Below are 13,150 nucleotides of genomic sequence, written 5' to 3'. Positions count from 1 at the left end.
AGCTGGCCCCTATAAGAGGCAGTGAGCCAGAAGCCCAGGGAGTCTCCTTCTGGCTGTAGAGGGAGAAGGGCCTGGCTGCAGGGAGCGAGACACAGGGTACCTGGGTGAAGCAGGGCTGGGGAAAGGCAGAGGAGCTGGGGAGCTCCTGCTTGGAAAGTCCCAGGCTGCGACCTAGCATAAGGCCAAGAGGTACTGGTGGTTGCAGGGGGCAGCCCAGGGGTAGGCAAAGGCAGCAGGTCCAAACCCCTTCGCCTATGATGAGTGGCTGATACTGCAGTCTGCCCCAGTGAACGGGGGCTAGATGGAGACTGGGCAGTAGCCATATACTGAGGCAAAGTGGGGATAGTGGGTTGGGGGTTCTCCAGGGAGGGGATACCCAGATTGGTGGGGTACTGCCAGGGGGAAGCACCCCAGTTAAAGGGGCACCAGGGTCCAGGGAGGGACATGGGGCCAGAGGACAGGTGGATCACCGGCCTGCAGAGAGCGCTCCTGGCTGGAAAAGAGCTAATTCCCAGAAGTCACCAGCAGGAAGCACTGCAGGGGTGAGTCCGCACGTCTACAGCCATGCACCTGTATAGTCACATCAGTGCAAAGTGTGTGTAAGCAGCTACCAAATCAGAATGGTAGCATTTTACAATTGTTTTGCCATTTGTGTAAGTGAATATACAAGCTGCAGAGCAATGGCAAGTCAGGCCAAGAGTGTTAAATTTTGGGAGGTTTAATGCCTGCTTTAAATGCAAGTCCCATCTCCAACTTAACTATTGAGCCATTAACCTCTATAATATTATGTGCACAGAGTTTAGGGTGACCAGAATTCCTAATTTTATAGGGACAGTCCCGATATTAAAGCTTTGTCTTATATAGACGCCTATTACCCCCTGTCCTGATTTTTCATACTTACTATCTGGTCACCCTAATAGAGTTATAGTCAAAACATATAAATCACAGCTAATGAAATACTGTTATTAATTATTACAATTATTGAATCTAATAAAATATCACAAGAAACCTGTACATTTGCCATGCTACTCATACAACCAGAAATAGTTCATTGAGATTTTTGGGGTTATTGAATACTGAGAATAGAAAACCAAGAAAGTACATCCTCTTTTTAGAGTGTTATTCTGGTTTTCTTACATAGGCAAAACACCCACAGAGCCGAATGGTGTTGCACAGTACATCTGAGAGTAGACCCTAGCCCATGATTTATGTCATAACATAAGAACAGCCGTACTGGATCAGACCAATAGTCCATCTAGCCCAGTAGCCTGTTTACCGACAGTGGCCAATGCCAGGTGCCCCAGAGGAAGTGAACCTAACAGGTTATGATCAAGTGATCTCTCTCCTGCCATCCATCCCCACCCTCTGACAAGCAGAGGTTAGGGACACCATTCCTTACCCATCCTGGCTAATGGCCATTAATGGACTTAACCTACATGAATTTATCCAGTTCTCTTTTAAACACTGTTATAGTCCTAGCCTTCATAACCTCCTCAGGTAAGGAGTTCCACAAGTTGACTGTGAAACTTCCTTTTATTTGTTATGTTTTATAGTGTCTTTTTAATAAATTGTTTTCTGGGACATTCTGTTACTGAGCCCTGGTCTACACTACGAGTTTAGGTCGAATTTAGCAGCATTAGGTCGATTTAACCCTGTACCCGTCCACATGATGAAGCCATTTTTGTCAACTTAAAGGGCTCTTAAAATTGATTTCTTTATTCCTCTACTCCTCTTCAGATTAGCACTGAAATCGACCCTGCCGAGTCAAATTTGGGGTCGTGTGGACGCAATTTGATGGTATTGGCCTCCGGGAGCTATCCCAGAGTGCTCCATTGTGACCACTCTGGACAGCACTCTCAACTCAACTCCCCGTATCTTATTGCTGTATGGAGAGACAAATCCATGCTATCCAAACTCTGTTCCAAAAGACGAAATGCCAGAATATTTGAAAAAATCTCCAAAGGCATAACAGGGACCCGCAGCAGTGCCACGTGAAACTTAAGGAGCTCAGGCAAGCCTACCAAAGAACCAGAGAGGCAAACGGCCGCTCCGGGTCAGAGCCCCAGACATGCCGCTTCTATGATGAGCTGCATGCCATTCTAGGGGGTGCCCCTACAACTACCCCACCACTGTGCTTCCCTCCTCTCCCACCCCTCCCGGGCTACCTTGGCAGTTATCCCCCCATTTGTGTGATGAATTAATAAAGAATGTATGAATTTGAAACAACAATGACTTTATTGCCTCTGCAGTGGAGATCAAAGGGGGGAGGGGAGGGCAGTTGGCTTACAGGGAAGTAGAGTGGACCAAGGGGGTGGGTTTTCATCAAGAAGAAACAAACAGAACTTTCACACCGTAGCCTGGACAGTCATGAAACTGGTTTTCAAAGCTTCTCTGATGCACAGCACACCCTGCTGTGCTCTTCTAACTGCCCTGGTGTCTGGCCCCACCATAAACGTCTCCCCCTTACTCTCACAGATATTGTGAAGAACATAGCAAGCAGTAATAATGATGTGAATACTGGTTTCACTGAGGTCTAACCGAGTCAGTAAACTGCACCAGCGAGCTTTTAAATGTCCAAAGGCACATTCTACCACTGTTATGCACTTGCTCAGCCTATAGTTGAACTGCTCCTTACTACTGTCCAGGCTTCATGAGCCATGGGAGCAAGGAGTAGGCTGGGGTAGGTGCCACCATGCGGTGCTGCTGATTGGGAGAGCAGCCTGAGGCAAAAGCCTCCAGTTCGCATGATATTCCAGGCAGGACTGAATCTCCATTAGACGAAACTTAAAGAAGAGAATGACCTGGAGTCATTCCCATTTTTGTCCAGGCGCCCCCGACCAACCTAACCAAGGTCAGCCAGGACACCCATGGGACAACGACGACAGTTAGCAGTCATAGTGCACTGTCTGCCGTCCGCAAGGCAAGGCAGGGGATTGCTGCTGTGTAGCACTGCAGTACCGCGTCTGTCAGCAGCACCCAGGAGACATACGGTGACAGTGAGCTGAGTGGGCTCCATGCTTGCCGTGGTATGTAACCCAGGAAAATAGACGAGAAACGATTTTTTGCCATTGCTTTCACGGAGAGAGGGAGTGGTGCCTGACGACATGTACCCAGAACCACCTGCGAAAATGTTTTTGCCCCATCAGGCATTGGGAGCTCAACTCAGAATTCCAATAGACGGCGGAGACTGCAGGAACTGTGGGATAGCTACCACAGTGCAACGCTCCGAAAGTCGACGCTACCCTCGGTACTATGGACACACACGGCCGACTTAATGCGTATAGTGGGGACACACACAACAGACTGTATCAAATTGATTTCTAAAAACTCAACTTCTATTAAATTGACCTAATTTCATAGTGTAGACATACCCTCAGAATACCTGGATAAATTCATCATGATACTTTCAACAGGTTTCATATAATGTCTGATTCTTATCATGCAAGTGATTTTTTTTTCATGAATGGAAATTAATGCTAATAATATCAGTATTAAAGGCAATTAATCAAATTACTATTTTAAATTAGAAAGGGAATAAATCATCCCATAAATTTCTGTCCTGTTTCCAGCCAAAAAAAGTTGAAAATGTCATAAAACTTAATATATTCCACAGTTGCAGAATATTTCCCTTGTAGGTAGTCACATTTAAAACTAGTTATACATTATGCTTGAGGGCTCTGAATTCTTTATTTGCTTTTGTACAAATATCCTAGTAAATTTGTTATTTTATCTCAAAATAAAAAGAACCATCTTCTGATTTCAGCAAGAGAAATACTTCTGTGGGGGATTTCTCATTTTATCACTCATGAAATTTTGTAGTAATCAAAATAGTTAGACTTCTCAGTCCCCAATTTATTACCATGGGCTCTATTGACTCTTTCCTCTCGTATAACTTAAACCCCAAGTTCATATTGGTTGGTTCATAACTTCTGTTGCTACTGCTGTCAAGAGATGCTAATGTGCTTAGTACTCAAAATGACAGAACAGGAGCAAAACAGCTATTACACTTGGAAAGTAAAAATGTATGTCTCCCATCTGACCATAGTTTCAAAGAATCTATAAATGTGGATGTGTTGCTGTAAAGATCAGTTTACATAGTTTTTGGGTGTTTTTTTTTCTGAATAGAAATGACTTGAAGTGTAAGGATATCTTGAGGCATAAGATTTCTCAAGTATTTATACTGCATTCAAGGCCGTCTTGGATAATTTGATTCTGAGAAGACTTTTTTCACAAATAACTACCTTTAAAGTCTAGATCACAACATCTGCAGTGCTGATTACTAGTGCTATATGTCTGTCCTAGAATACAACTTTTAGTAGCTGGCAAATTGAGACTGATGGAAAACATGGCGAACCTTCAGTTGTGAGTAAATGGACATTCTGGAGAGTTATCAAGGTCAGCTGGGCAGGGTGGATGTGATGTTTTAGTCTCTAAGGCTATTTGTGTGTCACCAATTAAAATATACTCAATATACTAATATATAAAATATTTAAAAGGACATTTCACATATTGTAGGCCAAACTTTAGTTGTTTGTTTTATTTTATATAACCTAATATGAATAATATATATTTAATCATTTTTTTTAAATTACTGCAAAGATTTTGATATGGATTTAAATATTTACTTGAGTATTTACAATCCAAATCTTGCAGAAATGTGCTACTGACTAAGAGTCTGAAAATGAGACTTGTGTATCAGGGGTAGGCAACCTATGGCATGAGTGCCGAAGGCGGCACGCGAGCTGATTTTCAGAGGCACTCACACTACCCGGGTCCTGGCCCAGGTGCAGGGGGGCCCTGCATTTTAATTTAATTTTAAATTAAGCTTCTTAAACATTTTAAAAACCTTATTTACTTTACATACAACAATAGGTTAGTTATATATTATAGACTTATAGAAAGAGACCTTCTAAAAACATTTAAATGTATTACTGACACGTGAAACCTTACATTAGAGTGAATAAATGAAGACTCGGCACAGCACTTCTGAAAGGTTGCCGACCCCTGTTGTATATTTTCATGGCTAAGCTGAATGAAAGGCAAAAAGTAAAAACTGTAATAACAGCTGAAATATAAAGTTAAAAATCATTCAGTTTAATAATGTAATTATTAATAACAGTTAAGGATTTTTAAAATTCATTTATTAAATAGTATCCATTTTAAATTATTAATTAAAATGTACTTCACTATGCAGTCCAGTGTCTAAGTAAACAGAATGGAACAAGGAAAAAACACTTTAAAAAATATGGTGTATTTTTAGAATTTGGAAGAACGAGTATATTTTTCTGATTATGACTATAAATTACATGAGAAGTAGAGAATGAGTCAGTGTTCAAATACCTAACAAGGTTTACATTCAAATATGAATGTTCATCCATGAAAAATCCACATACTTATACCTAGTATAGACTGCATGGCTAGTTGCATTTAAAGGATTATTAAAATATTCAGTGACTCGAGGACTACATTCTTCAGCAACTATTTCAAAAATTATGTAAGTGGAAAATGATTAACATACACTTTTAAAAAGCTGGCTCAAAGATCCTGAGGATTAATATCTACCTTCTTGTCACATCTCTTCCCTTGTCCCTCAGGAGGCAGCACACCAGATGGTTTCTTTATCTGGATCATACATGGCCTGGGTCACATTCATTGAATGAAATCACTAGCCTCTTATTCACAAAGCAACTTTATCTCTTATCTGGTATATTTTAACAATGACAACTCTGATAATTAAATGTGTGTCCTGGATTATAAACAGTTTTATGAACCCCATTCAAAGTAAAAATATATGTACTCAGCGCTTAAAAAAAGAGAATGTTGACATTTCAATGCTGCAGGAGACACAGCTGACAGAATTTGAAAATTGTAAACTTACTAGACATTAGAAATTGAGAGGCCTACCCAGTTGTTTTAATTCTAAAGCAAAGGGTGTTGCTTTATAAATACATAAAAAGTTGAATGTTAATATTCTGAACACAAGGTCTGACAGTGAGGGCAGATTTACTATCCTCATGGCTGAAGTTGGCAATTCTTCAATCATCTTTGCCAATCTTTGCCAATCTCTACAGGCCAAGGATGATCCTAATTTTTTTCATAGTTTTTTTTTCCTGAGTATAAATGACATGGGCCACTATCCTGTTGTTGTAGCTGGAGATTTTAATGAAACTATAAACCTGGTCCTTGATAAGTCTTCTCCATCTCCATATAAAAACACTAATACTTGTCAGGTACTTCATATATACACGGTTGACTTTGTGTTACAAGATGCATGGAGATTGGGTAATGCTTTGGCCAGAGACTATAGGGGTTTTTTTTGGTTGTGTGGTTCTGCAGCTCATTCAACATATTCAAGATTGGACTATTTCTTATTGTCACAAGAGTTGATCAATTCTGTCACTGATTGTGGCATTGGTACTATTGTTATATATGACTATACTCCTATACATATGTCTTTTTGACTTCCCGAGTATGCACCCCCAGCTAAAATGTGGAGATTAAATACCTCTCTTCTGTTTTGATACACCATTTGTTAACTCTATTCAGTAGCACTTAGAACATTTTTTTTTTAAACAAATGCCCCCACTGCTTCATCGGCTGCCACATTCCGGGAAGCCTTTAAAGCCTTCATCAGAGGCCATATAATCTGTTACGCCCCCTTTAAAAAGAAATGAAGAGAACATAAAATTGACATCCTTGAAAAGGAAATTAAGACCTTGGACACAGATTATGCTTCAGTCCCTATCCCAGAGAAACGCAGAACCCTCATCTATCTAAGATAGGAAATCAACAAACTTCTGCTCCAAAAAGCTGAGTTTGCTTTATTCTATTTGAAGCAAAACTACTGGGAATCTGGTGAGAGAGCTGGCAACCTGCTGGCATATAGACTTAAGCAAAGGCTAACAAATAAGATTGCTGCTACTCACGATAATAGCAGTAAATTATATATATACCACAGCTATTAATAATTTCTCAACAGTTTTATTAAAAACTATATTTAGTTTTTAATAAAATAAAGCCCCAACCCTTAAGTCTGCTGGCTGCCGGCCTTATATCCTTGTTGTTTTCTCAAGGTCAGTTCATTAACATAATTTATTAGCCTGTCTCAGCCAATCACCCTATTTCAATTCATCAAAGTTATTTTCAGAACATTTGTTTGGAGAGCAAATAAGGAACCTAGACTGGCTCTGAGCAAATTATAGGTACCCCCATATCTGTGGATTTAATTTTTCCAATGTGGAAAATTAACATATCGCCTTTTTGTTAAACCAGACATTTTTATGGCTGTTAGATATTACCCCACAGATCCCACCTGAGTTTCAGATTCAATGAGAATTGGTATATCAGCTCCCTTTTCTGGTATTGTATGGTCAAATTTATAGATTTGATGGCTCCAGATCTGCCACAATAATGTATATGAGGCAAGCTTGGTCAAACTTGGCTAGAAAGTTCTTCTTCCATCCATTCTTCCATGTAGAGGCAGTCTTGTGGTCCCAATTGTAGGCTGAGCCTTTGTACAAGTTTTGGTTTCGAGAACCTTTGTAATCTTCTCAAGCCAAGTGGGCCCAAAGTGTTTCTTTTTCTTTCTTTTTAGTTCTACTCAATAAAACAACACCAAATTTTAAACGAAACCATGGAAAACACAAAACAAACAGCTACAAAGAAAATCTAGTATGAGTGCAGTCCTAAGTGTTTGTAAAATATATTAAAGAAATTATAAAAGTAAATATGACTCACATATTTGGCCAGGGTACCATACACATTATGTAGCATTTTCTATTTTCATATGTACAGCTTACATACGGCTCATTATTGTTTATTATTCATGCATAAAAGACATTTTAAAGATGTTTGAAATGAAACAATATATACATGGAGGACAACTTATTTATTATATTTACAATGTCTGCCTCACAGCTGTGTAGATCTGAGGTGCTATGATTTGCTGTGTTTAATTTTTAAAAGTCACTTATGGAAAATGGAAAAAACCTCTGCTTCTAATGAGCATTTGTTATGCTTCCACTTGTAATTAGGCATGGAGAGTCATTACTTGAGATTATTTAGCATTTAAAAGTCATTTAAAATATGAATTTTAAATGTTAAATTTGATTTATAAATGCCTGACTTTTAAAATATATAAAGTGTGAACAGCCTATAATGCAAGAATATTACCTTAAAATTCTGCAGTTCTTCCAAGAGCAGTACTTTATTTAGCAAATATCAGAGATGATTGCAATGTCTGTTGGTCTTGAATTCATCTTTTTCAGGCATTTGGACATAGATCAAAATCCCAGAGGCTGGACATTTTCCTTCCAGTGTTACCCTAAAACTTTAAATGCCAATTAAAATTAGTCTAGAATAGCACTTCTAATTTAACTAAAAAGTAACAAGGTTGTGGCCTGGCCTAAAGCAATTGCCAGGGTGTTACCAGGGGGCTTGTCTCCAACCCACAAAGGGCTCCTCAGAGCAAGCTAGTTTTGCTAACCCCTGAAAGGACACGGATACAGCCTTCTGCTCAAGGATGGACACACAAGCAGAAATTCTTTGAAAACAAAAGAATTATTTATTTAATAGAAATAAAAGTTACAGCAAGTTTAATAAAGCAAGAAAAGATATATAGGATTTAATAAAACACAACAGAATTACATTGAAGTATTATATAATAAAGTGGTGGTGTAAAATAAAAGACACGAATTATATGAAATATTCCTATATCACATCTAGAGGAAACAATAATGGCAATGTAATTACATTTAAATTATGTTACATTCTGTGAACAGTGATCAGCCAGTCGCAGAATGCGGTGGGGTAGATCTCACTCAAACACAGCCATCCAGCTTTATTGACAGACAGACTCAATCATTCCTTAGTAATAGATAGATAAATCAGGCTTACACTCCTTCTTCTTAAATTCCCTCTGTTACGTCTGATGGGCTGTCTGTTATGTCAATAAGATGTTACACAACCAGAAGATAAAGGTGGTGTGCTGAACTGCAGCTGCTGCTGTTACCTCAGAAGCTGTGGTAGTGGCGGTTGCTGCCTGTAGGTAGTTGCTTGGTTACTATAGAAGCTACTGCTATGGTGACCTTTAGAGCTCTGCTGCAGCCCTTTTCAGAATCTTCTTAGGATGCTGCTGCAGTTGTTTTAGCTGCTGCTCTTCTGGTTACTTCTTGAGGCTTTTGATCTTCACAAGCCCCAAAGCCCCAACCCTTAAGTCTGCTGGCTGCTGGCCTTATATCCTTGTTGTTTTCTCAAGGTCAGTTCATTAACATAATTTATTAGCCTGTCTCAGCCAATCAGCTTCCAGATATCAGCATATTTCCTCTTCCTGTGCAGATCCTCCCCTTTTACGTCATCCTATTTTAGATAGGTAAGCTCTTCCCCATGATGCCATCTTGGATTCTAGACCTTTCTAAGCACCTCAGCCTGATGCCATCTTGTTTGCTAGAACTGTCCACTACCTACATTTAGACTATCATCTCGGATTCCACCATTTTGTTCCTCCATGTTGGATTTTCTAAATGTAAACTATCATTAATTTCTATTTAATTAGAGCCTTAATATTAAAACTAATTACTGTTTTATGCAAACCAAAGTGTCCTGATACTACCTTAATTATGTCAATTGGGAGAAGTGAATTTTATGATGTTTTTAAATCCCTTCCGAGGTTTTCCTGCAAGCCTCTGTTAAGGTGCTAGGTCATTAAGAACATTCAGAGAAAAAAATCTCTCCTTACACCAGAAACAATTTTTTAAAAGCAACAGCATGATAATTTTGTACTGATTGGCTTTCTTCTTGGCGGTAGCCTTGTCAGGGAGACCAAGAGTTGAATGAGTATGCAGAACTAACTCCTTGACCTAGATCCTTTGATTTGTTACATTGGCTTTGTACTACTCTGCTGGTAAAAAGCTAGACTGCCTTACATCTCCCCAGGAGTATCTTCCCTGCACAGGTGTTTACTAGGAACAGAACCACTATAATAACTCTTGTGCCATTCCCTCTCTGCAATCATTGTAGGAGGTGTGGCTGGGCAAGATGGATATGCCTGGTGATCCCCAGCTGCCTGAATTGCTCTTTGGCAGATAAGCAATCACTGCAATACAAAGCCACCATGAGGCTGCTGTAACTTGTCATAGCAGGAACTAACCTGGCACATATCGGCCCCGGGGTTGGGGGAATAGAGTGATGGAGGCATCTCAAATATGACTTGTCTTCAAGAAATTATCATTTTCATATCCTTGCCACTGGTATAACTAAATTTAATTCCAGAAGATATACAGAAATCCCTATAAACAAATGGATTCACCAGTGTTTGGCTTTCCTCAGGCTGATGCAGTCATAAGGATACAAGGCATATATCTAAATCCCTACACAGCACCTTGAAAATTCTAGATTATGAAGCTACTGGATATAAAAGAATGTAATAAGGGTACAATGTCAGGTGGAATTTTCTGTCCTTACCGTGAATATCCATGATTTATTCAGGCTGTGACAGACTGATTAAATTACTGTCATATAGTTGCAGTTTAACCCACATGCACTTTGGTTTATTGTATAGGTGCCTGCTTGTGTTCCCATTAAAGTCAATGGCAAATCTCCCATTGACTACAATGGGAGCAGCATTGGGCCCTAAATGTGTAGTGTCATAACTGGAAGATTGTATTAAACATATTACTCCTAAGGCAAAAGAATTTTGAATTGCCAATGGACTGTGTTAAAAATTAGTAATTATGCTGAAATCATATTTAATTTTCCTCAAGAAAACATCTGCTTTGACTCAAAAGATAAAAGATGTCAGATATATTAAATTTGAAGGAAAAAAATAATCCTCAAAATAAAAATGCCAAAGGCAGCATAAAGGTTTAGATTATAGACTTACACAATTTACAAAAATCTCCCAGTAAAATTTAATGCAAATCAACATCTACAGTGATCTGGACTACCACATTGATTTGAGATCTTATAATAACTGATGGAACTAGAATGAATTCTCCTCATTGTCTGTTTTAATGAACTCAACAAAGTATTCTAGCCTGGTAAATGAGCAATGCCTGGGATATGAAGTGCCGGCATTTTATACCACTGTTACTTTAAGATTAATGTGCCCCAACAGTTTATAAGCCTCTAAATCCAGCAAGAGGTGGTAGTGTAAGTATAATACTTAAAAAAAAAAAAGTTAGAATTATTAGTTCATGTTTCCAGAGCCCCAAAATGGAATTGCTCCCTCAATTTATGGACATTTTGAGGGTATAGTTACTTTCACCAAAAATTATTCTTTTACCCTATATTATATTTTATATCCGGTTCTTTTTCTCTACTTCAGTTTCCACTAACCTATGCATTGTATTCTCCCTGACACTTTCAGTGCATTGCTAACTAAGATTTGCAATTTTGTTTATAAAGCTATTTTTATTTTTTATTTATAAATTATGCAGCCATCAATAATCTCTGTGGTTTGAGCATTGGCCTGCTAAACCCAGGGTTGTGAGTTCAGTCCTTGAGGGGGCCATTTAGGGATCTGGGGCAAAAATCTGTCTGGGGATTGGTCAATGCTTTGGTCCTGGTCCTGAGGTCCCTTCCAACCCTATGATTCTATGAAGGCAATACAAAGTTAAAACATTATACAATAAGAAAAATAAACAAAATCAATGTAAAAGGCAAACTCCCCAGACATAGGAACATAGTAATTGCTATAATGGATCAGGTCCATCCTGTTTCTGTTAAGCGGGCAGCACCAGATGCTTCAGAGGAAGCATTTCATTAGGCAGTTGGGGGATAATTTGCCACCCCCTCCCCCATTAAATCTCCTCTAATTTCAATAGTTAGAGATTGGTTTAAACCCTGATGCATGAGGTTTAATATCACTTCCTAAATTTGCTAATATGGACTATAATAGTCCTGTCATAAGTAGTTAGTTAAGGGTTAAGGTCTACCTGTAAAGGGTTAACACAGACCTGGTGAAACACCTGACCAAAGGACCAATCAGGAAAGAGAATTTGAAAATCCCAGAGAGCGGGAACTTGGGTCTCTGTGTTCTTTGTTCTGAGTTCTTAGCCGTCTGGACCTACACCAGTCCAGATGTTTAACCAAGTCTGCTCATCTTTCTGAACTAATTTCTTCTATTCAAGCTAGTGAGTATTAGAAGAACTGGGTAATTGCATATAAGAATCCTGTGTCTGCAATTCTGTGTGTTTGCATTGATTATTCGTAATTTTGCCTGTATTGTTTGTACTGAGGAAAAGGGAGAAATTTCTCCAGGGATTAATAAGATTAGACCCTATGAATGTCTATCTTGGATTCATAGAGATTGTGTATTTTTCTCTTCTTTCTTTTATTCTTTTAATAAACTCTTTTAATTTCAGGAACCTGTGGATTCAGGGAAGGAAGCTAGCGCCACTCTCTGGGAGACAAGAGTTGTCTCCAAGCAGAGAGAGCAGGAGAGGGAGGGGAAGTGGGCTGCTTCCTGTGTGTAGAGATACAAGGGATTTGAATCTGGGTTCCCAGGGGAGCTGGGGACAGGCCGTGCGTCAGACACGTTAACCTGACTGGTGGCAGCGAGAAGAAATCCTACCCTAAGGGTTAGGGTGGGAGAATATGAACCCACAAGCTTAAAGTGGGGGTGAGATCCCATGACATGGTGGCAGCGGAGTTTCGAACCCATTGTTAGAAGGAGTTTTTTCAGCTGGGCTACACTGAAGGAAGCTATTCTCTTCTTCTAGAGCAGGAAAGCAACCTGAGAGACGAGTTGAGTTTACTAGTCTTCTGTTTCTAAGTGGTATTGTTAGAAGCAGGTTCAGCAGTTTGGCTGGAGGGAATTAAGTTTCCAGCAGGCTTTGTTGGAAGCTGTTTTTCTTTTGGGTTGCTTGGACAGGCAGCTTGAGGAAAAAGCAGTTTTCTTTCTGGTGGCATAGAAAAGCACCTTGGAGGAAAAGAAAGTGTGCATTCCTTAGGTGGGGGGAAGTGCCCTCACAGGTTTGCTGGGGAGATAAGGAATCTCAAGACAGAGGCTCATCCCATCCAACATTTTTCCTGTGACTTTTGAAATGCAGAAGCCAGGAAGCCACTGAGATTTTCACTAGTCTTTTCTCGCAGAGAGACAGAGAGTTTTTTAGATTTTCCCTATTGCTCAGTACAGAACAATAGAGAGTTG

The 13,150-nt window shown here is 39.5% G+C and overlaps 2 protein-coding genes across 16 annotated transcripts in view; one reads left to right on the top strand and one right to left on the bottom strand.

The window, feature by feature from the left end:
* LOC120368704 (gamma-aminobutyric acid receptor subunit pi-like) overlaps positions 1–9,228 on the bottom strand; it is an 88,872-nt gene extending 79,644 nt beyond the window's left edge. For 3 of the 5 annotated variants that reach the window (XM_039481116.1, XM_039481110.1, XM_039481118.1), the window contains exons 1-2: positions 8,896–9,228; positions 8,173–8,329 (exon numbers count right to left, since the gene is read on the bottom strand). The gene's annotated coding sequence lies outside the window, so the exon portion shown is untranslated. The remainder of the gene's footprint in view (positions 1–8,172; positions 8,330–8,895) is intronic. The other 2 variants (XM_039481111.1, XM_039481114.1) reach the window with 1 other exon arrangement.
* The window catches only part of CFAP46 (cilia and flagella associated protein 46), a 193,885-nt gene continuing 187,758 nt past the window's right edge, over positions 7,024–13,150 (top strand). For 5 of the 11 annotated variants that reach the window (XM_039481104.1, XM_039481098.1, XM_039481091.1 and 2 more), the window contains exon 1: positions 9,118–9,256. The gene's annotated coding sequence lies outside the window, so the exon portion shown is untranslated. The other 6 variants (XM_039481097.1, XM_039481092.1, XM_039481095.1 and 3 more) reach the window with 6 other exon arrangements.

Source organism: Mauremys reevesii, linkage group 7 (genome assembly GCF_016161935.1).
Source record: "Mauremys reevesii isolate NIE-2019 linkage group 7, ASM1616193v1, whole genome shotgun sequence".
Classification (NCBI taxonomy): domain Eukaryota; kingdom Metazoa; phylum Chordata; order Testudines; family Geoemydidae; genus Mauremys; species Mauremys reevesii.
The sequence above is the reverse complement of the archived record's forward strand: the minus strand, read 5'-3'. Positions and strand labels throughout refer to the sequence as shown.